Here is a 27,419-nt window from a genome sequence, read left to right as displayed (position 1 = left end):
ACTTAAATCTTGATAACGTGCCATTGTAACAGCTGTAATCCATCTAACAACTGCGTCAGACAATTGTTGTCGTATATAGGCGTTGCCGACCGCAGCAACGTATTCTGCCTGTTTACATACCTTTGTATTTGAATACGCATGTCTATACTAGTTTCATTGGCAATTCAGTGTACAATCGATATGTATTGCAAATTTGCTATGAAATGACATTACGGCACCATGCAGAAAGAATTTCAAGATGTAATTAACGATGAAATAGCTAAAAATTATAACGATCGACGTACGGTTCGTACGGGGATCATTGTTCTGTACATCAAGAAGCAGTTTGCGTTAAATATGCAGGCATGGAACACTTGATGGAAATGGTGGTGCGAATAGTAAATTTTATGAACTCGCAGACAATGTTACATCATCAGTTGCAACAGATTTCGGTGGAATTGAACGTTAGAGTATGAAAACATATACACTGATCAGTGAGCCGTGGTAAAATTTGCTGTTTTGAAGAGCGCGCCGCAGCGCGTAGTGTAAAGCAGTCGCCGTCCCATTCTGGTGACGGCGCAGCTGTAGCAATCGCAGCTTTGGTGTCTCCCTCTGGTGGGAAAGGGGAAAAGGTGCCTGTTCACGTGCATTTAAGGGGTGCTATGAGCTCGCTTGACGGCGAATCTGTCAGTTGGTCAGCCGGGTCAGTGTGGAGCAGTCAGTATCTGTCTGTCGTCCGGAGTGCTAGTATGTGTTAGGCCGCCAGTCGGCTTGAGTTTGTTCAGGCAACGGTCATTGGCGGTTGGATCGATCGGTTGGTCGGTCGCGGACTAAGACACAAGATGACTTGTCCGTCTTGAGCGTCGGCGCATGTGAGGTCGCCACGTCAGTCCAGTGGGCCGCGCCGTATAGCGAGGGGTAGTGGCTCCGCGGCCGACACGAGAGCAACAGGAGTCAACCCACGACATCGGTCTGGCCGGGACGAGCTGCGACGCCGTGAGACGGGAGATCGGCGCACCTTCCTGCGTCCGTTGAAGCGGCTGGTAGCGGACGGTTCGGGAGAGCGTTTTGGGGGTGCTGCACCAGGTCTTCGCCAGAAATCGCAATTTATTAGAATTTAAGTGATTGGAGATATGTTGTTTCATTTACTTGTTAAATTATACGTGTTTTCTTGGTCAGTCTCTCGTCCCCAGCTTGCTCGTCTCTCTCCCATCCGTATTTGTTAGGCAGTTAGTGTCTGTCTGTCTGTCTGTCTGTCGGTATGCTGGTCTATCGTACGTTAATAGGTGCCTCTGTCATGTTTGTCAGATTCGGTGTTAACGAATTTATTGCTTAAGGTGTAAAGGCCGAATTCCTGAAATATGTTTTTATCTTGCCTATCATCTTGAGAGGCGGTATATGTGTAATGTAGAGCATGTTTGTACATTTTACGTAAGATTGCATTTCATGTGTTTTTATTTAAATGGTGATTTTAGTATATAAAGTTGCCAACCTTCCACCGTAAGAGTTTTCTTTTACAAAACAAGTTGCACTTTCGGTGGCAAGTAACTTTTTTTTATGTGAGTCTTTTGTACCATTTGCATCCCTCCTACGGGGTGCATAGTTTATGTGTTTGTTACAATTTTTAGTTTAAAGTAATCTGGTGTGTTGCAGATTTGCACCAGTGTAGTCTTTCAGAGGTTGTTGTGAGCGGTCGTGACTATGGCCGTGTTAAAAGGAAGTGGCAAGCATCTCAGCCCGAAAGCTCATACTGGCAAGAAAAAAAAAAAAAAGTTGATATTTACAGGGTGCTTCCCGATTATAATTTTTAAATCTTTTTTCTTTTTTTTAATAAAAGGGTTTCCAGGAATAAAATTTCCATTTCTTGAAAGAAATTGGTTTTCATCAGTTACCCACTGGCAACTACTTCCACGCTCACATAGTGTGATTAAATGTGTTAATGTTCTTGATGAATCGCTAGTAAATAAAGTAAATTCTTTAAGAAAAGATTTTGAAGGTAAATCTACGGTTCAATCAGCTAGAACAATATCACCACATATGAAACAGTCGGTATGTCCACCTCTGACACGGTTAACACCGGCGATACGTCATGGAATGGAGGCAGTGAGGCGTTGGTGGGTCACTGGAGAGATTTGACACCACATCTGCACGAACAAGTCACCTAATTCCCGTAAGTTCCGGGGAGGAGGGTGATGAGCTCTGACGTCACGTCCAGTCCCATCTCAGACGTGTTCGATCAGTTTCAGATCTGGCGAGTTGGGGGCCAGCACAGCAACTGGAACTCGTCACTGTGTTCCTCGAACCACTCCATCACATCCCTGGCCTTGTGACATGGTGCATTATCTTGTTGGAAACATGATCGTCATGAAGGAGTGAACGTGTTCTGCAACCGGTGTATGATACTCCTTGGCTGTGATGGTGCCTTACACGAAATCCACTGGACCCATGGACGCTCACTTGAATGTTCCCCAGAGTATAATGGGGCCGCTATCAGCTTGTCTCTGTCCCGCAGTACGGGTGTCAAGGAGCTGTCCAACTGGGAGACGATACCCTCCCATCGGCATGGTGAAGAAGGTATCGAGATTCATCAGAGCACGCAACGCTCTGACACTGCGCCAAGGTGCAGTGCCGATGGTCACGTGACCATTTCACTCGCAGTTGCCTTTCTGAAGGAAAATGGAAAACTACAACGAAAATCAGAAGATCCGGAATGGACTGCAAACCCTGAATTTTAAATAGCGTTGACTGTCTTCAGTAAGACATTGCAAGGTGAGAAGCAACTTATTGCTGATTTATTGAACAAAAGCTTTCAAGAAAAAACACTTTTACTGCCTAGACCGCAATTTATGTATGTATTGAACTGGGGACCTAGAAACGACGCCCCTGCTGTAGCCCTCAGTGGTACACAACCCCACAACAGGCTACAGCAGTCCACTCACCCCACCGCCGCCCCACACCGAACCCAAGGTTATTGTGCGGTTCGGCCTCCAGTGGACCCTCCCGGGAACATTTCTTTCCAGACGAGTGTAACCCCAATGTTTGCGTGGTAGAGTAATGATGGTGTACACATACGTGGAGACAGTGCGCAGCAATAGCCGACATCGTGTAACTGAGGCGTAGTGAGGGGAACCAGCCCGCATTTGCCGAGGCAGATGGAAAACCGCCTTAAAAATCATCCACAGGCTGGCCGGCACACCGGACCTCGTCACTAATCCTCCGGGCGAATTCATGCCGGCGACCGGCACGCCTTCCCGCTCGGGAAGCAGTGCTTTAGATCGCTCGGCTAGCCGGGCGGGCATAGACCGCAATTTAAGTTATACGTTTAAAACAAGATGAGTAGTTTCAGTTGCATTCAACAACCATCTTTAGATCATTCATATCGAAAAACGAGTTGGATGTGCACTGAAAAACATCGTCAGTAGCAACAGTCATTCAGTGACACACATCCTTAGTATATTCCAATAACATTAGGACAGTATGCTGTTAAAAACATCATCGAGAGCGAGCCAGGTTGTAAACCATAATCTTGCAAGATGCAGGCAATAAAGAAGGAAATTGGCCAGTTGCATAGGTAAAAGTTACACGGTCTAACCAATAAAAGTTTTTTTATATTAAAAATTTTTATTCAGTAAATCACGTTAACACCGCTATCTCCGTCCTGAGAATGTCAGGCTTCACTATCTCTAATTTCATGGCAAAAGTGGATGTGTTAAAAAAATCGCGTTGTGGAAGTTGGCGGTAAGGAAAAAAGGAATTTCAAACGATCCATTATGGCGTTGAGAGAATTACAGGAATAGCTTTCTAAACGTATGAGGGCACTGGCAGTCTTACATTTGTTTTTGAGCTGTTTTTGATACCGTGTGCCTTTTCAGTTGAAGGCACATCTGTGAACCTGCAGATGGAACTGCAGTGTAATTCCCGCATAAGAGAGAAATTCTTTTGCTTTGTAACTGTCCAGAAATTCTACGTTGCTTTCTTTGGGAAGAGTTTCCACATCGTTTGGATGTTTCGTATCATTTTGTCATTGTCATTACCTTCCACATTCTCTGATCATTATAAGTGATTTTGAAAAACGTTTCAAGCACGGGTGTTCGAACTGTAATACTGCAAACTTCCGGGTGGCTAAAATTTAAGTGCGGCTAATCACAGAGGTCCACTGTGGGCTGTAATTAACGTATGGTATCAAAACGTGTTAGATATTCTAATGCGTTAATGCGGAACCCATTAACGCAGGAAAAAAATAGTTCCAATTTTGGCCACCAAATGCAAATCTGGCGCTATGAATGCAAGGAAGACTTACAGAAATGTTTCCATGTGTAATGGATTAGGAAGCGGACATGGGCAGACAAGGTCAAACAAATGAGAAAGGAATGATGTTCATTTTATTATTAACCGCCTCTTATACAATTTGTTCTGTATGAGCACCAGATGCATCGACGACATGTTGCATCCCTGAAACAACGTGATCTCACCAACGTCTTCCTGTGCTATGGCCTTCAGATCAGGCTGAGACTGAACGTGTCCGTTTGTAAACGAGTTCTGTTAGATATCCCCAGAGCCAAAAGTCACATGGATTGAGTTCAGGTGATCTTGCAGGCCTAGAATCTGGAAAACCCCTGAAGATCACGCTCGTGGAAGATTGCATTAAGCAGATCGTTCACTGGACTAGCGAGATGAGGCGTTGCCCCAACTTGAATGAAAACAGTTGTTTCCACACAGCTGGGCTCTTCCAGAGCAGGAAGCACACGCTGTACGAAACGTGCAGATATCACGCTGCATCTGACAGGTCCTCTGCGTGTATTCTCTTCAAGGAAGAATGACCGAGAATAAAGATGCTTGTGAATCCACGTCACACACACATACGGCGAGTGCAATGGCTCTTCGTGCGCGGTTTAATAGTACCCCTAATTAAGCAGTTTTGTGCATTCACTGACCCTGTAGTGTAAAATGTGCCTCTTCACTCCATAGAATATTGCCTGGCCACATGTCATCAACTTTTATCCATGCCAGAAACGTAAGAGCAAGTTAAGAAAGTTGTTGCAAATCTTGAGGTTTCTACTTCTCCACCGCCTGGATCTCGCACGGGTACCAACGTAGAAACAGACAGCAAAAAGTTTCCGTAGTATTGACCAAGGCATGGACAATGCTCGTGACACTGTACGAGCATTACCACTGCTCAGGGCAAGTGCTTAATCGTCAGTTACAGCAACGGCAACCTCGTCAATGACATCTACCGGCGTGGGACGCCTTCCTCTTCCAGTTGCCACACCACGCTCATCTGTGCTTTTGAATTTCTTTATCATTGTCTTTAAACCATTTAGCGACATCGGGCCTCTCCTCACACCTTTCAGTCGGCGATACTCCCTCAATACATCACTGTAACCGCTGCCGATCACATAAAACAGTTTCGCCAACGGCGTAAGGTCTCCCTTCTCTATAGCCACACTGTTCACTCACTTCATGCCGTATGAAATGACAGCGTGGATGTCATACCATCATAGAAACAGTGTACAGCGCCAGATTTACACCTGGTGGTCACACTTGGAACTAACTTGTTTTCCAGCACATACCTGTTCCGCATTAATCGATTAGCACATTTACCAAGCTTCGCTGCCATACGATAGTAACAGCCCACACTGGATTTCCCTTAGTAGTTGCACTGTAATTATTGTCACCCGGTATTTTTCCGCAACGCATGCAAAACAGATGCATGCTTCAGTGCAGACACCGGGATTGTGTATAACACGATGCCAGCTACGTGGAAGTCATAGACGAATATCTGCAACACTTATGCAGCGAAAGCCATGAACTGCTTCTTTCACTTTAGCAATGCAGCTGACGTCCAGGGAGTTTGGTGGGTGCTTCCTTCAGTTTAGGAATCAAGTTGAAGTCCAGTGAGTGTGGTGGGTGGTACAGCACTTCCCAGCCCCATCGATCGAACAAGTCAATCACAACTTGCGCCATGTGCGGCCGAACTTTGACCTGCAAAAGGATGCGCCGCTTCGTTCTCTAAGCCGTTGGTCGTCAGACTTTTCTGTTTAAGAGCTAATATTGACTTCGTAGGGCGATACATCGAGTAGCAAAGAATTCAATTTTCACAAGACTATGGTTATTAATGGAAGCCTACCACTTACAGAATAGAATATGCGTGTTATAAGATATCATACCAAATAATTTAAAGTTGAAAGGAAAATAATGTATTTGAACTACATGCATTTTTCTACAGGCTTACATAGTGACCAATACTCTGTACTTAAGTGGTTACTTTGGCCAATGCCATCGAAAGATGATTATATGTTCATTTTTCTGATTTGCGGGCATATTTTCTAACCATCTTGATGCTCTAGTATCTGAAACTATATATAGGAGCTGCAGTAGGCCGTTTTCAACTAGAGACCAAATAGAACAGAACAGAGTCGGCTTAATTAACTGAAAATTTTCACAAAGGAATACAGTGACCTACCATCTCGTGAATATTGCAGATCTTCTGACTCCCGTGATTCCTAAGAAAACTGTAGAGGAATTCCGCCTTTTGCAAGACACCTTTGTAGTTTTCTTTTCACCCAGAAATGATTCAGCCCCTTTTTGTGCATAGCAGTAAATCGTATAAAATAAATGTGTAACCACAAAAACGAATGAAAGAAATGTGTTATCTCGACACAAAGAAATAAAAATACCACAGCATCAAATAAAGTTGTAGACTGCGTAGAGACCTAAAGCTATTAGCATAAATACTCAACAGCTCCAAGTGAGTAGGAAACTAAACAAGCCCATTGAAGCTAATACAAGAAGTCCTGAAAAATGTCTGCGTGGAAACAAAATTACAAAGATATCTTGCATAAAGCGGAATTCCTCGAAAAAACAATGAATACAGTGGTACACACTAGATTTGTATATAAAATTAGGTAGAAGCTAGTTTTATGTGACGTACCGTGCGTGTTTTTGTTTGGAAGTACCTAATTCTTACTCAAATGAACACCTTGGCCACTTTTCCCGACGAGTACTGTGACCACTTTCCCGATAGGACGTCATATCGGCATTAGTAGTTGACAGAAGACACTATGAAACTGAGATAAATAACTAGGTACTAAATTTGTAGGTCAAATTGGTTCAAATGGCTCTAAGCACTATTGGACTGAACATCCGAGGTTATCAGTCCCCTAGACTTAGAAACTACTTAAACCTAACTAACCTAAGGACATCACACACATCCTTGCCCGAGGCAGGATTCGAACCTGCGACCGTAGCAGCAGCGCGGTTCCGGACTGAAGCGCCTAGAACCGCTCGGCCATATCGGCCGGCCGTAGGTCAAAAAACATTGTTGAAACATTGATAATGTAAAACGTTATTAGTCTTCCTACAAGTGAGGTAATAAGAATGATATAGATGACTTATCTTACATTAGACGACGCAAAAACAAAAAGGCTTTTGCGTACTAAAACGTAAAGCAACAAGCACCCTCTGTCAATCTCAGTGACAGCAATGACGATGTAATTTACAGTGTGTGTATTAGAACTAGTCTGAACACTTCTCGGCGGGCAGCAGCGCTGCCCAGGGGAAACAGTATGCGATGCCCACTTTTCCCGTCCTGGCCTTCTTACCACACCTTCACCCAGCGATCTTACTATCAACTTGTAACGAACATAAATCAGTATTTTACATTAATTAGTAACAGAAATTGCAATACGAGACACAATCATAAACGTTTACTAAAATTTTTGACTGTAATTTTTCTGTTACTCATTGCATGGTATTACAACAGCCTTAATGTAATTTCGTGTTACGTTCGTATTACGTTCTACGAACGTGTACCTCATTTGGAGATGACTGTCTCTATAATACGCATTCACGAGGATATATTACTCATGTTTGACATTCACACCATAGCAAATGACCGGCGCTACTTGCACACGTTCGTGAATCTTCAGCACTGAAAGACAACCAATAACGTATACCCTTTCTCACTTCTATCAACCCCGAAGTGGCCGCAGTGCATACCACACTGCTTATTACGTAAGCGGCACACTTTTCTTAGCTCACGGACGAAATGATCAACACCAGTTAAAACTAAGGCCATCTTAAAATACACACCAAAAAAGGTTTTGCGTCACCTCGGTTCCGAGAGTTCCGGAACCTGTACAGATTATTGGAATAGAGATCAACATAAACTGTGAGGACCGGGCGTGAGTCGTGCTTCGGTAGCTCAGATGGTAGAGCACTTGCCCGCGAAAGGCAAAGGTCCCGAGTTCGAGTCTCGGTCGGGCACACAGTTTTAATCTGCCAGGAAGTTTCATAAACATCATTTCCGCCTGTTTTATTGCTCATGAAACAACCACACATTCCATGTTGTACCACCATACAGCGAGACCTTCAGAGGTGGTGGTCCAGACTGCTGTACACTCCGGTACCTCTAATACCCAGTAGCACGTCCTCTTGCATTGATGCATGCCTGTATTCGGCGTGGCACACTATCCACGAGTTCATTAAGGCACTGTTGGTCCGTATTGCACCACTCCTCAACGGCGATTCGGCGTAGATCCCTCAGAGTGGTTGGTGGGTCATACGGTCCATAAACAGTCCTTTTCAATCTAACCCAGGCATGTTCGATAGGGTTCATGTCTGCAGAACATGCTGGCCACTCTAGTCGAGCGATGTCCTTATCCTGAAGGAAGTCATTCACAAGAAGTGAACGATGGGGGCGCGAATTGTCGTCCATGAAGACGAATGCCTCACCAATATGCTGCCGATATAGTTGCATATCGGTCGGAGGATGGCATTCTCGTACCGCACAGCCGTTACGGCGCCTTCTACATCTACATCTACATCCATACTCCGCCAGCCACCTGACGGTGTGTGGCGGAGGGTACCCTGAGTACCTCTATCGGTTCTCCCTTCTATTCCAGTCTCGTATTGTTCGTGGAAAGAAGGATTGTCGGTATGCTTCTGTGTGGGCTCTAATCTCTCTGATTTTATCCTCATGGTCTCTTCGCGAGATATACGTAGGAGGGAGCAATATACTGCTTGACTCATCGGTGAAGGTATGTTCTCGAAACTTCAACAAAAGCCCGTACCGAGCTACTGAGCGTCTCTCCTGCAGAGTCTTCCACTGGAGTTTACCTGTCATCTCCGTAACGATTTCGCGATTACTAAATGATCCTGTAACGAATCGCGCTGCTCTCCGTTGGATCTTCTCTATCTATTCTATCAACCCTGTCTGGTACGGATCCCACACTGCTGAGCAGTATTCAAGCAGCGGGCGAACAAGCGTACTGTAACCTACTTCCGTTGTTTTCGGATTGCATTTCCTTAGGATTCTTCCAATGAATCTCAGTCTGGCATCTGCTTTACCGACGATCAACTTTATATGATCATTGCATTTTAAATCACTCCTAATGCGTACTCCCAGATAATTTATAGAATTAACTGCTTCCAGCTGCTGACCTGCTGTTTTGTAGCTAAATGATAAAGGATCTATCTTTCTATGTATTCGCAGCACATTACACTTGTCTACATTGAGATTCAATTGCCATTCCCTGCACCATGCATCAGTTCGCTGCAGATCCTCCTGCATTTCAGTACAATTTTCCATTGTTACAACCTCTCGAGACACCACAGCATCATCTGCAGAAAGCCTCAGTGAACTTCCGATGTCATCCACCAGGTCATTTATGTATATTGCGAATAGCAATGGTCCTATGACACTCCTCTGCCGCACACCTGAAATCACTCTTACTTCGGAAGACTCCTCTCCATTGAGAATGACACGCTGCGTTCTGTTATCTAGGAACTCCTCAATCCAATCACACAATTGGTCTGATAGTCCATATGCTCTTACTTTGTTCATTAAACGACTGCGGGGAACTGTATCGAACCCCTTGCGGAAGTCAAGAAACACGGCATCTACCTGTGAACTCATGTCTATGGCCCTCTGAGTCTCGTGGACGAATAGCGCGAGCTGGGTTTCACACGACCGTCTTTTTCGAAACCCATGCTGATTCCTACAGAGTAGATTTCTAGTCTCCAGAAAAGTCATTATACTCGAACATAATACGTGTTCCAAAATTCTACAACTGATCGACGTTAGAGATAAAGGTCTATAGTTCTCCACATCTGTTCGACGTCCCTTCTTGAAAACGGAGATGACCTGTGTCCTTTTCCAATCGTTTGGAACGCTACGCTCTTCTAGAGACCTACGGTACACTGCTGCAAGAAGGGGGGCAAGTTCCTTCGCGTACTCTGTGTAAAATCGAACTGGTATCCCATCAGGTCCAGCGGCCTTTCCTCTTTTGAGCGATTTTAATTGTTTCTCTATCCCTCTGTCGTCTATTTCGATATCTATCATTTTGTCATCTGTGCGACAATCTAGAGAAGGAACTACAGTGCAGTCTTCCTCTGTGAAACAGCTTTGGAAAAAGACATTTCGTATTTCGGCCTTTAGTCTGTCATCCTCTGTTTCGGTACCATTTTGGTCACAGAGTGTCTGGACATTTTGTTTTGATCCACCTACCGCTTTGACATAAGACCAAAATTTCTTAGGATTTTCTGCCAAGTCAGTACATAGAACTTTACTTTCGAATTCATTGAACGCCTCTCGCATAGCCCTCCTCACACTACATTTCGCTTCGCGTAATTTTTATTTGTCTGCAAGGCTTTGGCTATGTTTATGTTTGCTGTGAAGCTCCCTTTGCTTCCGCATCAGTTTTCTAACTCGGTTGTTGTACCACGGTGGCTCTTTCCCATCTCTTACGATCTTGCTTGGCACATACTCATCTAACGCATATTGTACGATGGTTTTGAACTTTGTCCACTGATCCTTCCATGACAGCCAGTGGCGTACGTCGGCCACACATAATGCCACCCCAAAACAGCAGGAAACCTCCACGTTGCTGCACTCGCTGCAGGCGTACAGCCTGACCTGGTTGTCTCCGAACACGTTTCCAACGATTGTCTGGTTGAAGGTATATGCGACACCCATCGGTGAAGAGAACGTGATGCCAATCCTGAGTCGTCCATTCGGTATGTTGTTGGGCCCATCTGTATCGCGCTGCATGGTGTCGTGATTTCAAAGACGGACCTCACCAAGGACGTCGGGAGTGAAGTTGCGCTTCATGCAGCCCATTGCGCACTGTTTGAGTCGTAACACGACGTCCTGTGGCTGCACGAAATGCATTATTCAAGATGCTGGCGTTGCTGTCAGGATTCCTCCGAGCCATAATCCGTACCTGAGCGAGGCATGTCACCGACAGTTCCTGTGTCTCTGTATATCCTCCATGTCCGAACAACATAGCTTTGGTTCACTCATTGACCGTCTAGGAATGGTTGAACTACAGACAACAAGAGTCGTGTGCCTCCTTCCTGGTGGAATGACTGGATCTGATCGGCTGTCGGACCGCCTCCGTCTAATAAGTGCTGCTCATGCATGGTTGTTTACATCTCCGGGCGGGTTTAGTGACATCTTTGAATAGTCTGCGATACAATATACACAGTCAATGTCTATCTTCAGGAGCTCTGGGAACCGGGGTGATGGAAATTTTTTTTTAATGTGTGTATTACTGTCTCTATAAGTATTTCTGTATCTTACAAAGGAAAATACACCCTTAAGAAGCTCTTGGCGTTAGCTGATGTTTTTGGATTTCAGGTGTTAGTTGCTGGAAGCATATTATTATAAAATGTGGCTCTAAGGTATTAATTTTCGTAACACAGTCAGCGACCAGCTTGTACCAAGGAGCGGCGAAACTTTCTGCAGGATCCGTCCTTCATATCGCTCACAGTGCTCTGGCCCATATGCCGCAAATTTGCCATTGATTTGTTCGACCGACGGGCGTAGGTAGTGCTGTACCACTGGACTTGTGATTTCGACTTGATTGCTAAATAGCAGGAAGCACTTCATGGCATTCGCTTCAGGCCTATTGCACAGGTTTATCGGGCAACAGACCGGTCCACTCGAACTATCAATTCAACTGGCGCTGCTACTGGTATCCTGCGACTTCGTCATCGCTGGCAACGAGTTACATACAATGCTGGTGACCCTTGAATGACCGCTAAACTTTGAAACACTTGTCTATTTTGCGTAGGTTGTAACTAAATAGTTTCCAACATTAAACTTTTAATCCTCGTATAAATGATGTAAAGAAGAATTCCGCTGACAGATGGTAAAATTGTTGCTTTATTGACACAACCGGTTTCACGACCTAAAGCCGCATCATCAGGTGCAGCCTACATGATAAAGATTACGATTAAGTATTAGTACGTAATAAAATTCAATGTTATTCTGGCTTGTAAAGGGAATGACCCAGCGCCCCTCGTTACGGCGTTACTCCGCCCACAAGGTAGTCTTTATTCCGCCGGTGTGTTAGTCCGTCTTAGTCGCGTATACGGGCCGCTTCTCCGTTTCCCTACACTGGGTTGCCCTACCTTCACACTGGTAGGTCAGTGCCACTTTGTACCAATCTGAACAATAATTTTTGTTGTTCCCCGACTAATCACTTTAGTAGTGACTATTTTTTTATTACCAGCCGGCCGCTGTGGACGAGCGGTTCTAGGCGCTTCGGTCCAGAACCGGGCTGCTGCTACGGTCGCAGGTTCGAATCCTGCCTCGGGCATGGATGTGTGTGATTTCCTTAGGTTAGTTAGGTTTACGTAGTTCTAATTCTAGGGGACTGATCTCAGATGTTAAGACCCATAGTGCTTAGAGCCATTTGAACCATTTTTTTATTGCCAGTTCGGTCTCTTAAACATTTGTTAGCGTCCACTCACTATAAAATACTTTTTCTTCCTTTAGATGCATGTAAAGCTTAAAACACGGTTCTATAACTACGTCATCCATCTACCAGCAACTTTACGGAATTAGCGGGGAACGTCTCTGTCACCCCTCGTTCGCCAGTGTAATGTAGATAGTATTCATTGACTAATGTCTCCGCCCCCGGTAGCTGAGTGGTCGGCGCGACAGAACGTTAATCCCAAGGGCCCGGGTTCGATTCCTTGCTGGGTCGGAGATTTTCTCTGCTCAGGGACTGGGTGTTGTGTTGTCTTAATCATTATCATTTCATCCCCATCGACGCGCAAGTCGCCGAAGTGGCGTCAAATCGAAAGACTTGCACCCGGCGAACGGTCTACCCGACGGGAGGCCCTAGTCACACTGATTAATGTATCTTGAGAAGGAGCGATAGGTAAATTTAAGACCATTTAACACTGTGAATATTTTTTAGGTATTACCTTTATTAACTTTAATATCTGCAAAGTTGAGACACTCTACGATAATTTTTAGCGGGTAGGTTGCACCCGATGATGCGGCTTTAGGCCGGGAAAAAGGTTGGCTATCAATAAAACAACGACTTTATCAGCTGTCAGCAGAATTCTTCTTCACATCATGCCTTTCAATAGCTGCGGATACCCAGTATAGAAAATATTTCGTAACCTCGCATACATGTAAATACCTTACTTGTAATGCACATAACTGGCTACTTTCATATAACTGTACTATTTGTCAACAGATGTTAACGTTAAAGCGTTTGCACTGAATGAAAAGTAAAACAAGGAAAGTCTAGGATTCGTCTGACCAGATTCGGATAAACGCTGAAAATGAAATGAGGATAACCATAAGAGGTTTTGATGTTACAAGACTTGTGTCTTTCAAAAGAGTTCTTGTAAGCGCTAGTGAGCTACAACGAAACGGACAACGACCCTTAATCGTAGGATTTAAAGCTCCTCTGAGAGCGTCCAAAGTTTGACGAAGCTTTTTGGCGCTGCGGTGCATATCAGGCATAACTCCTTGGCTAATTTCTCTCTGAGCGAACCTTGCTCTCTGGCTGTAATTGGATAAAGCGGCCACTTTTCACGTTTGGATAATTAATATCGTAATTTCCGACCGCCACAACCGCTACGCCAGCAGGGCAAATTCCTCTTCTCCCTGTTGTTGGCAGTTTCGTGGCCTGGCAACTAAATTGCAGAGCCTGGCCTCTCCTTCAGTGCGGGAGTGGAACGAACGAGCACGTTGGTAAGGAACAAGGTTGCCCTCCCCATGTGGCAACGATACACGGACGACAAAACTAACACCTGTCTGAAAGCGGCAAGATGTACTACTACAACCCACTAAGAATGAGTGCTGGCACGTTTGCAAAATAATTTCAGTACACGCTCTTACACGCAACGAGCATCAGTGGGAAACACGTTATCAGTGAATAATGTATTTAGGCAGTGCTGTTTTTCTGGGGGAACGCTGGGAGATGCTTACCCCTAAACTTTTTCGTCGACAATGTAATTTTTTTACGATGTTGAGAACTTGGAAGAGTGCCAAAGATTTATTTCATGGACGTAAATTTTTTATTTCATTTTTTCGTATTGGTAATTGTAATACGAACGGTACCAGTGCAGTTTTTGGTGGGAAAAGCGATGTCATTGACTCTTTCAAGCATTTCGAAGCTGCGGCAACCGTTCTCGACAACTGAAGCGCTGGCAGCCAGTTCGACAAGCATGTAGTGCCCTCGCCCGCTAATAGTGGCCGATGGTAGTGCCAAACGGATATGCGTACGCTCAAACGCCGAGCAACCGTTAGAAGTCGCTCCTTCGCGATTCATTGCCATCTTTCTTTTGTTATTCTTTATTCGTATGCTTCAGTGATGGTGTAATTAGAAAATTGGATGTTTTGGAATTATTGGGCATACAATCTAGTGGTGCAAAATCCTTGGTGCAAATAGATAAAGAGGGAATCCGCAAACCAGATATTGCTAATTTAAAATGCACAAAAGAAGCTAGACACAAACGAAGAGGGGACAAGAGAAGAAAAGATCAGTATGATTCAGATGATGCTCAATAAGCTGCAGGAAAATATTAGTGGTAAGTAATTCTCATCAATCACTATTCTAGAACTGCAATATTAAATTTTAAATGGATTTTTCTGAAAACTACATTTTCTTACTTTCAGGTACCATTATTTGATAAACTGATGGGGTTAGAAACATGAAATTTGGTCAATTCGTACTGCAGATGGTAATAAGTTATCATAAGTAAATTGAGAACCATCAAAGAATCAGAAACTGTTTTATAATAATTAATATACAAAAAGGTTAAATTTTACTAGTGAAAGAATAAATTTTTTTCTTCAAAACCATAAGAGGTATTATGTTCATTTTACTTGTATATTGAGGCATATACGTTATATATATGCAGTAAAAATTTCATTGGTTTATCACGTACAGTTCCTTTGAAAAGTGTACCTAATCAAAGGGTAAAATAGCATTGGCAGAATAGGGATAAAAATAGCCTACTGTCTCCCCTTAATGTATACATTTCAGAGCCCATATTTATTGGTCTTCTTTCCTATCATATCGTTGACTATCGACTATTCCTCCGGGCGGTACTGTAGAATCGTTGGTACCAGTAAGGGCTATTACGAGCGCTCGCGAAAAATGTTGCTTGATGAGACTCATGGGATCTCCCAGTAGATATGTGGAGAGCAGTAACGGTGTTAGGGGCGCGTGTGAGGCACACCCATTTGTTACAGAGGATGATTTAGCTGCCCCAATCGATTTCTATCTTCACATCTACATACACACTCTGCAAGCCACCGTACGGTACCACAACGAGTCGCTTCCTTTCCTAACTACCTATATGCCTCCGTATGAGCCCTAATTTCTCGTATCTTACCTTCGTGGTCCCGATGCGAATTATGTGTTGGTGGCACTAGGATAGCTCTGCAGTCAGCTTCAAATACCGTTTCTCTAAACTTTCTCAGTAGTGTTCTTCGAAATGAATGTCTCCTTCCATCCAGGGATTCCTAGTTGTTCCTCCCCAAGCATATCTGTAACAATTGCGTGCTAATCGAACCTAAAGGCAACAACTCTGGCAGCTCACCTTCAATTGTTTCGATGTCTTCTTTCTGTCCGACTTTGTGCGGATCCCAAACACTTGAGCAGTACTCAAGAATGGGTTGCACTAGCGTCCTATTTGCTGTTTCCTTTACAGATGAACTACTCTTCCTAAAATTTTCCCAATAAACCGAAGTGTACCATTCGCCTTCCCTACCACAATCCTCTTATGCTCGTTCCATTTCATATCGCTTCGCAACGTTACGCCCAGATATTTAAACGACGTGACTGTGTCAAGGAGGACACTACTAATTGTGTATCCGAACATTACGGGTTTGGTTTTCGTTCTCATCCGCATTAACTTACATTTTTCTACATTAAGATCCAGCTACTATTCATCACACCAGCCAGAAATCTTGTCCAGGTCATCCTGTATCAACCTACAGTCACTTATCTTCAACACCTTTCTGTACATCACAGCATCGTCAGCGAACAACTGCAGATTGCTAGCCACCATGTCTGTCATATCATTTGTGGATACAGAAAATAGCAATGGTCCTATCACACTTTCCTGAGGCATTCCTGATTTTACCCCTGACTCTGGTGAACACTCGCTGTCGAGGACAACATAGTGGGTTACATTACGTAAGAAGTCTTAGAGCCAGTCACATATTTGGGAGCCTATTCAGTATGCATTTACCTTCGTTAACAGTCTGCAATGGCGTAAGGTGTCGAATACGAAATCTAGAAATTGGTGGTGATATATTTATTGCTGTCAGAAGTAGTTGAAGCAGATAGTCCCTGCGAAATAGTATGGGTAGAGGCTATACTTGACAGTTGGACTAAAGTATTAATTGGGTTTTGCCGATATCTTCCCCCCCCCCCCCCCCCCTCCGCCGACTCAGAATATGTGGTGTCTCATTTTAAATAGGTACCCCATTCTTACAATTATGGTGGTGACTTCAATCTACCCTCGATATACGTTTAAAGCCGGCGACAGGCATAAAACGTCATCCGGAATTGTACTGAATGCTTTTTCAGAAAATTATTTTGAACAAGTAGTTCATGAGCCCACTCGAAGCGTAAATGGTTGCAAAAGCATACTTGACCTCTTAGCGACAAATAATCCTGGACAAATAGTATCGTGACCAATACAGGCATTAACGACCACAAGGCAGTAGCTGCTAGGCTGAATACTGTAACTCCTACAGCCATTAAAAGGAAACGGAAAGTATATCTGTTTACAAAAGCTGATAAAAATGCTCTTAGCGCCTTTTTAAGAGACAGTCTGCACTCCTTCCGATGTGATCATGTAAGCGTAAAAAGGTTGTGGAATGATTCCAAGGAGATAGTATTGACAGCACTTGAGAGATATATACCACATAAATTAATAAGGGATGGTACTCATCCCCCATGGTACACAAAACCGGTCAGATTGCTATTGCAGAAGCAGCGAAAAAAAGCTTGCGAAACTCGAAAGAGCGTAAAACCCCCAAGATCGGCAAAGTTTTTCAGAAGTTCGAAATATTGCACGTACCCTGAATGCAAGATGCTTTTAATAATTCCACAATGAAACTTTGTCTCGAAATGTGGCTGAAAACTCAAAGAGATTCTGGTCATACATAAAGCACGCCAGTGGCAAGACGCAGTCAATACCTTCACTGCGCGATAGCAAAGGTGAAGTCACTGATGACGAGCCACTAAAGCAGAGCTGTTAAATACGGTTTTCTGAAACTCTTTCACCAAAGAAGACGAAGTAAATACTCCTGAATTCGAATCAAGAACAACTGCTAAGATGAGAAACATAGAAGTGAATATCCTCGGTGTACCGAAGCAGGTTGCTTAATAAATGCAAGGCCTCCGGTCCAGATTGTATAACAGTCAGGTTCCTTCCAGAGTATGCTGATACAATAGCTCCATATTTAGCAATTATATACAACCGCTCGCTTACAGAAAGATCCGTAGCTAAAGACTGGAAAATTGCTCAAGTCACACCAATACCCTAATAGGTAAATAAGAGTAATCCGCTGAATTGCATGCCCATATCACTAACGTCGATTTGCAGTAGGTTTTTGGAACATATACTGAGTTCGAACATTATAAATTACCACGAAGAAAACGATTTTTTTGCACACAGTCAGCAACGATTCAGTAAATATCGTTCTTGTGAAACACAACTAGCTCTTTATACTCATGAAGTAATGAGTGCTATCGACAGGGGATGTCAAATTGATTCCAATTTTTAGATTTGCAGAAGGCCTTCGACGCCTTTCCTCACAAGCGTCTTCTATCGAAACTGCGTGTCTGTGGAATATCGCCTCACTTGTGCGACTGGATTCGTGATTTCCTGTCAGAAAGGTCACAGTTCGTAGTAATAGACGGAAAGTGGAACTTACAGTACCTTTTATAACGATATGTTTACGTACTGCGTATACATATACATACAGTTATAAATGTCCCCGTTCGTAGACGCTAATTATAACAATATGTTTACTTTTGTGCTGTAACATATAGCTATAATCAGCGGTGGAAATATATTTGCGAATGCCGACCGTGTGCGGCTGTTTCTTGTTGGATCGTCTGATCAGTCGGAAGTTGCATTGCAGATGAGAGTATTTGCCTATTCAAAATATAATTATTTTTGGATAACTCAACATGAATTTCCTAAGGGACCGTAGTTTATCGTGCATTTACCAGTAGAATATGGCGCGGAGAAAATATTTCGCAGCATGAAACTTCCGTCCGATTTCGACGAAAGACTTCGTGACTGTGAACTCTCTATTTGGCAGAAACATAAAGAAAATTAAATAACTTCATGAAGGAGTGAGACATAGATACTATACTAAATAAATAGTCCATACACCAGTTCCATTTAACTCTGCATTTATGGCAATTTATAGATGAACTTACACTGCAATGAAGGATTTAACATGGATGCCGTTTTGACTGGCACTTCTCTTCTCGTAATGAAAATAATGCCTTTGACGTTTTCACATACACGCCGCACAATAAATCTACTGCTGTGTAGTATTGCACTTTTAGTATTGCACTTTTACTTTACACTAAAATAATATTATCTTTAACAATTATAATACGGCGGCAAGACATGCGCGTCCGACACAAGTTACAAGAGAAAATGAGAATATCTCGTACATCAAAAGAATGTGTAAAAGTGTTCTTCTTCTGTTCGTTTTTCGAGCCGCGGTTTTCAATGTCAGTAACTCACTGCATCTCTGATGGCGCTTCGACAATAAACACATTACGTCACAGGACCTTCACCTTTTACATTCTCGCAACATTATTTGCTAACTGTAGCTGTTGCCGAGCGACTGCTCGATTAGTGAATGATTTAAAATGATAAGGCAATCACATAATGTTACACTTTACGCGGATTTCCTGGGAAGCATGGTAGACACCATGGCGCGGCCTAACGCTGCGACCAAAAGAGAGACACAACAAACACTGATAGACGAACGACGATGTGACGCGCACAGAGCCACACACAGAAATAAAGGAAAACAGGCACGGCGACACGGTCTCAGCACGGAGAGCCAAACCTTAGGTAGTGACCACGATGCAGTGTGCTACAACTTGCTCGTGAAACAGAACTGACCGAAGAGCGCTCAGATGCGGAGGCGGGCACATGATTCATTCAGTAGACGAAAATTTACCTTACATTGCCGGCAACATGTGACGCTTTTGTGGAAGTAGCTGTTAATGGAACTGAACATGAAGTCGCTTTACGACGTGTATGCAAAGCTGTGTGCATTGTATCTGACTTTTCCTATTTTTCGTTTATTTCTTTAGTAGAGTAAAACAACGCCTAGCTTCTACAGACATTACAAAGGTATCCACATTCTAATGCATCAGAAGTAACATTGTTTGACTGTAGAAGAGTTGTTTGCAGTGAAACTCAAATAACGTGGCTCCACATTCGTTCTCTCTCCCTCTCTCTCTGTCTCTCTCTCTCTCTCTCTCTCTATCTATCTATCTCTCTCTCTCTCTCTTTGGGTAGCTTCCTCCATAAACACGCATAACAGTCTAGTAGTACCATAAAGTTCAGCAAATCACCCAATTTACATTCTTTCCAGTTTAGAGAATCTGTACTCTTTACGCACTAGGCAGTGATTTGCACGATGAAGACGCTTACAGCTTTCTGTGTTCTTGAAGCACGTTCACCCGAAAGCATCAAAAAGTTATAAAAACGATTGTCTTCATCGTAAGGTCTTCTGCTGGTCGTTAATGCAACTTAATGGTACAACAGTAAAGCTAACAATAAAATCGGGATTTTTCTTATTGTAACTGCTCAGTTTTCCAAGTCTGTTGCTTTGCAACCGGGACACTACCTAGGACGTCAGTCCACATGTCACGCATGGCAGCAGTGCGGGTTCCTGACTTCCAGGCAACCACCTATTTCCTTTCCGTCAAACATTGTGGCCTCCAAGTATTCTGTTACAAAGCTCTAAGCAATTTAAGGGAGCGAACCATCGTTTAACACATGAAGCAGTGTAGTCTAGTTTGAGGGTGCGGAGATGGCTCCCGATAGTGTCCCACATGTATTAACCTTTGGTTAATTACTGGCGGGAGAGTGGCTGGTTGTAACTGCCTAACAGTTCACGCGAGAGTTGCGAGAGAACAACTACAATGTCAGCTGGAAGTCGTCAAAGTTCTGACAACTCATGTTGCGTCTTCTGAAGTTGGCTCTCTCTCGCAGATCACTCATGGTTGTGGCCGGTTGATGATTTGTCTCCGTGAAACTGTTACAGCTCTGCTTTACGGTAATTAGGACGTAAATTTTGAAGATGTGACAGGAATTTATTCCACAATTGGAATACTTAACGCTAAACTTTCCACAGTTACTGTTACACTCATTATTACATTCTGCTACACATTCCCCAAATGACTGCATAACGTCATCTATTCACATAAACGACTGCTTCTCTCGACATTACCGTCCGAACTCAAGCCACGATCTCGTCTCTAATGTCGAATCGAAAACTGTTAAAATCAATAATCTCAGCAGTGAAAACACTTCTGCCCAGGCCTTGAACAGTGGCGCTTGAATCACGCCAACTTTCAGCTACAGGAGCCAGACAACTCGTTGTGAAGAAGCAGTGGAGTCTCCGTCCCTTGATTCTGGCCAATCAGGTGCCAGAAAGAGCAATGCTACCATACGAGGCCGTGCTACTAACAAGCAATGAGACGCGGCGATACTGTCCCAGCGTGAAGAGCCAAGCCTTAGGTCGTGATCACGATGCAGTGTGCTGCACAATAGTATGATATATTGATTTAAGCCTCAGTGCACAATATTACTGTGTACACCAGGGCAATAAGCCATAAATGTTACAACATATAGAACATTTGGTGGCCAGGATTCCAACGTCAGCTCACTATCATGTTCCTCAAAACACTACGTCACGATTCAGGCGTTGTGACACTGACAGTTATCCTGCTGGAAGCTGCCATCATCCTCGGGGAAGACATCAAGCATGAAGTGATTCACGTGGTTTGCAACAACGATCTCCAAATTCAACGACGGTGTAGGTGGCTATGACTACTCTCAAAGGCCTCATGGAAGGCTACAGATTTTCGACTATCCTGCTTTACAGAGTGGCAAAGCCTCTAAATCTACGTGAATACTCTGCTATTCACAATAAAATGCCTGGCAGAGGGTTCAATGAACCACCTTCATGCTGTCTCTGTTCCACTCTCGAACGGCACGCTGGAAAAACGAGCACTTAAATTTTTCTGTGCGAGCCCTGATTTCTCTTATTTTATCGTGGTGATCATTTCTCCCTATGTAGGTGGGTGCCAACAGAATGTTGTCACAATCGGAGGAGAAAATTGGTGATTGAAATTTCATGAGAAGATCCCGTCGCAACGAAAAACAACTTTGTTTTAATGATTGTCACTCCAATTCACGTATCATGTCTCTGACACTATCTGCCCTATTTCGTGATAATACAAAACGAGCTGCCCTTCTTTGTACTTTTCCGATGTCATCCGTCAGTCCCACCTGATGCGAATCCCATACCGTACAGCAATACTCCAAAATAGGGCGGACAAGCGTAGTGTAAGCAGTCTCTTTGGTAGACCTGTTGCAACTTCTAAGTGTTCCGCCAATGAATCGCATTCTTTGCTTTGCTCTACCCACAATATTATCTATGTGATCGTTTCAATTTAGGGTAATTGTAATCCCTAAGTATTTAGTTGAATTTACAGCCCTCAGATTTGTGTGACTTATCGCGTAATCGAAATTTAGCTGATTTCTTTTAGTACTCATGTGAATAACTTCACACTTTTCTTTATTCAGGGTCAATTGCCACTTTTCGCACCATACAGATATGTTATCTAAATCATTTTGCAAGTCGTTTTGATCGTCTGATGACTACACAAGACGGTAAATGACAGCGTCATCTACAAACAATCTAAGACGGCTACTCAGATTGTCTCATATGTCGTTAATATAGATCAGTAACAATAGAGGGACTATAACACTTCCTTGGGGTACGCCGGATATTACTTCTGTTTTACTCGATGACTTCCTGGCTATTACTACGAACTGTGACCTTTCTAACAGAAAATCACGAATCAAGTCGCACAACTGAGGCGATACTCCGTAAACACGCACTTTGGTTAGAAGACGCTTGTAAGGAACGGTGTCGAAAGCCTTCTGGAATTGTCTACGTGGTGTGATAAGCTGTGGACATCCATCACTCTGCCACCCGTTCGTGATTTCACTGTTCTTCAACCACTTTCCGTAGATAATCACGAGAGCAGCCCGCTGACAAGCTTCGCCATTCCTAAGTTGCTGATTCCCGGCATAGGTCTGTAACAACCTGCCGTTTATCAAAGCATCTCAGGTTAGTGAAGCTCCCCACTTGCGACCCATAGTGTCGCTAGAATGATTACCTACTCGTATCTACCCCTCATATACTTCTCCCTTACCGCTTTACATGCCCTAAACACTCCCAGCTAACACACAGTGTCACAGTGTCGGACGGTCATAAAATTTTGGTCCACCAGTGTATGCGGCTAAGAGGCAATGTGTCTTGAGGCAGCAACAATTCAGAAACTGTGGGTTGCACAGCGATCAGTGGAGTGAAGTTTGTTGTGAATTAGTGGGAGAGTCAGAAGAGTAAAGAAACATATCACACAAAAAGGAGGGATAATGTATTGCTTCTTATCTACGACCTGAGTGTCGTTGCAGTGTTGCAAAGCTGAATGACGTATTTTGGAGGAGTGTGGGTACGGAACACGTCTGTATCAGAAATATAACAGAAAATGGTTTTAATAGTTAACTTTTACAAACCTAGACGTATGAGTGTGGGCTCTTTATCAGTAGAATCTCGATGGATGTGTTTCGCGAGTTATACGTTTATGTCGAGCAGTACGAGTAAGAAAAAGCTTAAAAATCAGCCGAGCCACAAACGGGTGTACGCCTAGTAATAATGAACATTAATAGTGCAAACGATGTAGAGAAAATGCGGTTGATGTCTACCACATCAGTATTCAGAAATCTGTGTAACAGCGTTCAGTCCGATCTAAACGTAATAATATTGGTGAACTGTGCAGTATCACAACAAGAGTGCAAAGAAACTTATAACGTCTGAATGTAATGCTTGAGGAAAAAGTGTGTCTTATCAATAGAAGATGCGAACAGTTTACGGGAATTCAACGACTATTTGTGAGTAAGTGTGAACCATGTCTAGCAGTAAGCAAGGTGTGAGTGAACATTGTGGAAGGCACAGATTAGGAGAAAGTATAGCACGATGACAGATCGCGCCGTGAACGGATACTCAGATATTCTCCTAAAATTGACGCTAAAATGTAATTTTGACTATATGGTGATAGCTCAGTATTAAGAGATTCGCCCTTATTATTATAAACAAAAGGTGAATTAAATAATGAATGAAAATCTGCTATTTCACGCGATGGCGCTTGAGTAATCTCTCCAACTTCTACTACAGCAGCCAATTATAGTACAAGACTATTCAGTTGGCGCAGTTTCTGACAGAAGGTGTATTTGTAGTACCATCTGTTGTTTATATCTCACTCCATTTTATGACATCATGCGTTAACTTCCGCATCTTCCCTCAACTGAGATGTAAAGCGTGAGAATAAGCTTACGGATGTTACCATCAGTATAATTGACGACAGTAGTAATTCGGTTTTAAATGAAAATTTTGCCGTGAAAAGGTCTGTTCACGATGGGGTCAACAGCATTTGACCGACGCTCAAAGCAGGCTCGTGTCAACTGGTGTAAGGAAATCCTCACCAGATTGATCGAGAAAATACTAAATAAAAGTGCAACATCTTAACAGGATATGAAACTTGGATATGTACGTAAGAGATGATAACTAAGCAACTATCAATTGTTTGGGTGTTCCAAGTACGATTGAAAACGACGAAAGTGTTTCTTCGCGAGGGCCTTCCAAGAAAATTATCCATTATTGATTTGGCTACATTTGACATGTCATGGCCATTACTTTAGAGGATCAAAGAACAGTTCATGCTTTTATTTTTTGCTAAAAGTCTTGCTTGAAAACAGAAAAATGAAGGGAAAACGTAACATCATTCTCCATCATGAGGATGCCAGCTCCCACACAACACATCAAACTTATTCGATGAAGAAAATCATCGAAGAAATGACTTATTGACCATTTTCATCTCGTTTATCGTCTAATGACTTATTTTTGTTGCCTTATGTAAAAAGAAATAAACGTGTTTAAAACGTCAAATCAACGAGCTGTTTAATCATTTAAAAGCCATGTTCCTTAGATACAAGCATCAGAGTGGAGAAAATATTTTGCAGAACTGGTTCAACCGCATGCAAAACTCAATAAATTTCAGATGCGAACAGTCTGAGAAAGGAAATAACGATTTGTACCAAAAGATCTTTTTCTTGTGTGCGTGTGCGTGTGTGTGGTTTATGGGCGATCGACGTGGAGGTTATCAGCGCCCTTGCAAAAATTAGAACGGACAAATGCGGTTAAAGGGACATAAAATAAGTAAGAGAAGGTCTTAAACAAATACATGCACTCTCTGCAAACCTCACTCACGACCATCCGCGTAATCACACTATGTCATAACCTTTACGATGGCGCAAAATAGGTCAAATTGTCTAAAACTAACAGTTAAACACAAGTACAAAAGAAACTAGTTTGTCCACCATAGAAGGAACCGGAAGCAGTCTGGATTACGGAAAATTGGATAATCCAGATTTTTCTACTAAATGCTAAAATGCATTGAAATACACAATCCTTTAGTTTTTGCACTAACAAGAAACCCTCCTTTTGGCACTTATCTCTATAGTTACTGTAGTTTACTCACGTTTATTAACTGAAATAATTTTTTTTCGTTTCAAACTTGTGTGCCGTTTGAGAATAACACGATTGTGTAGATAAAATGGTTCAAAAGGCTCTAAGCACTATGGGTCTTAACATCAGAGGTCATCAGTCCCCTAGACTTAGAACTACTTAAACCTAACTCACCTAAGGACATCACACACATCCATGCCCGAGGCAGGATTCGAACCTGCGACCGTAGCGGTCGCGCGGTTCCAGACTGTAGCGCCTAGAACCGCTCGGTCACTTCGGCCGGCAATGGACGGTATTGGTATAGCTTCTTAGCTCTATAAGGAACAGGTCCACAGTGACCGTAGTAACTGTAGGTAGAGAAGTGGGACCGGCGATGTCTGTACTGCCCACTGTCAACATAACAATCGTACATGTATCGTTCCGTACCAATTGTATACCTGACTTTCTTGTATAAAAAAAAAGAAAAAGAAGCAAAAAAGGAATCCGGTATATTAAGGCCGGATAAACTACAGTCTAGTGTAATACAAAAGGAAAGCTAAAATATTACGGAAGAAAATGGGACTGTGTGATCAAATAGCATGGATGTGCCAGACATCCTCTTGACACATTAAAAAATTTTAGTGAGCGGGTCGTACATTGCACAAAACTTAAAAGGTCGTACTATATTCGTTTGATTGTCAGTTAATATTGAGTGTAAATCCGTCTGCAAGTGATCTGCTGCCCTCTGGTCTGAATATAAAACACAGTCTACTAAAATGTGGCCCACCGTGATCTGTACACGAGAAGCACACCACACTGGAGGGTCCTCTCGCTGAAGGATTAAGCGATGCGTCACTATTCTGTGTCCTACGCGAAGACGGGTGAAAAGAGCCTCATCCCGCATGCGTGGATGAAAGGGCGTACACCACGGCAAGACGCAGTTTATTGAATGACACTTCCAGCCACTCTTTTTTCCTGTTTTTCAGTAACTATTTTTGTAAAAATGTAAAAGAAGGCCCTCGTATTTATCATTTATGTTTTGTAAAGGGACTCCCACATGCTCTGGGAGTCAAGTCCCGCCATGGTAATCAACACTGAGGCACTTCTTGCGCTTACTTAATCTGCCGCCGTAGGCCGCGCGGCTGTTTGCAGACAGACTGGAGTGAAATACGTGACTCTACTGCAATGGAAGAAAATGAAGGCGTTCAATACAGCTTCGCACTGTCACCCAGTGAACAAAATATGTGCGTACGGAATACCAGACCGGCTCTGTGATTGGCTTGAAGAGTTCCTAGCAAACAGAAAACCGTGCGTCGCCATTAACGGAGAGAAATCTTCAAACGTAGAAGTAAAGACAAGCGTAGAGTGCTATAAGTCCAGTTATGTTATATATATATATATATATATATATATATATATATATATATATATATATATATATATATATATGACCTAGTGGATAACATCGAAAGCTCCACGAGACTGTTCACACATGACAGAGGGAAGTTGCACCGCTAGAAAAGTGTATCGATATGCAAGAAGACATGCAAGCTCTCGATATTTGGTTCAGGGATATTAGTTGACCGTTGACATAAACAAATGTAAAGTGCTGAGCAAGATTTCGTGGGACGGACCTTTATTTTATGACCACGCGATTGCCGATCAAGTAGTCACATTCATTAAGTACCTGGGAGTATGTGTACGGAGTAATTTAAAGTGGAATGACTGCATAAAAACATAATCATAGGATAGACTGATATCGGACTGAGATTCATTACGAAAATCCTCAAGATATGGAGTCCGCCCACCACGGAGGTGCTCAACAAAACCATTGTTCCAACGGTTATTGAATATTGCTCGTCTACCAGCGTGCTTTATCACGAGTGGTTGATAGAAAGAACAGAAAAAATTGGAAGAGGAGGCAACGAATTTAATCAGTTTCGTTTGTTGTTGTGGTCTTCAGTCCTGAGACTGGTTTGATGCAGCTCTCCATGCTGCTCTATCCTGTGCAAGCTTCTTCATGTCCCAGTACCTACTGCAACCTACATCCTTCTGAATCTGCTTAGTGTATTCATCTCTTGGTCTCCCTCTACGATTTTTGCCCTCCACGGTGCCCTCCAATGCTAAATTTGTGATCCCTCGATGCCTCAAAACATGTCCTACCAACCGATCCCTTCTTCTGGTCAAGTTGTGCCACAAACTCCTCTTCTCCCCAATCCTACTCAATACCTCCTCATTAGTTACGTGATCTACCCACCTTATCTTCAGCATTCTTCTGTAGCCACACATTTCGAAAGCTTCTATTCTCTTCTTGTCCAAACTAGTTATCGTCCAT

The sequence above is a fragment of the Schistocerca piceifrons genome, chromosome 3, assembly GCF_021461385.2.
Source record: "Schistocerca piceifrons isolate TAMUIC-IGC-003096 chromosome 3, iqSchPice1.1, whole genome shotgun sequence".
Classification (NCBI taxonomy): Eukaryota; Metazoa; Arthropoda; class Insecta; order Orthoptera; family Acrididae; genus Schistocerca; species Schistocerca piceifrons.
The sequence above is the reverse complement of the archived record's forward strand: the minus strand, read 5'-3'. Positions refer to the sequence as shown.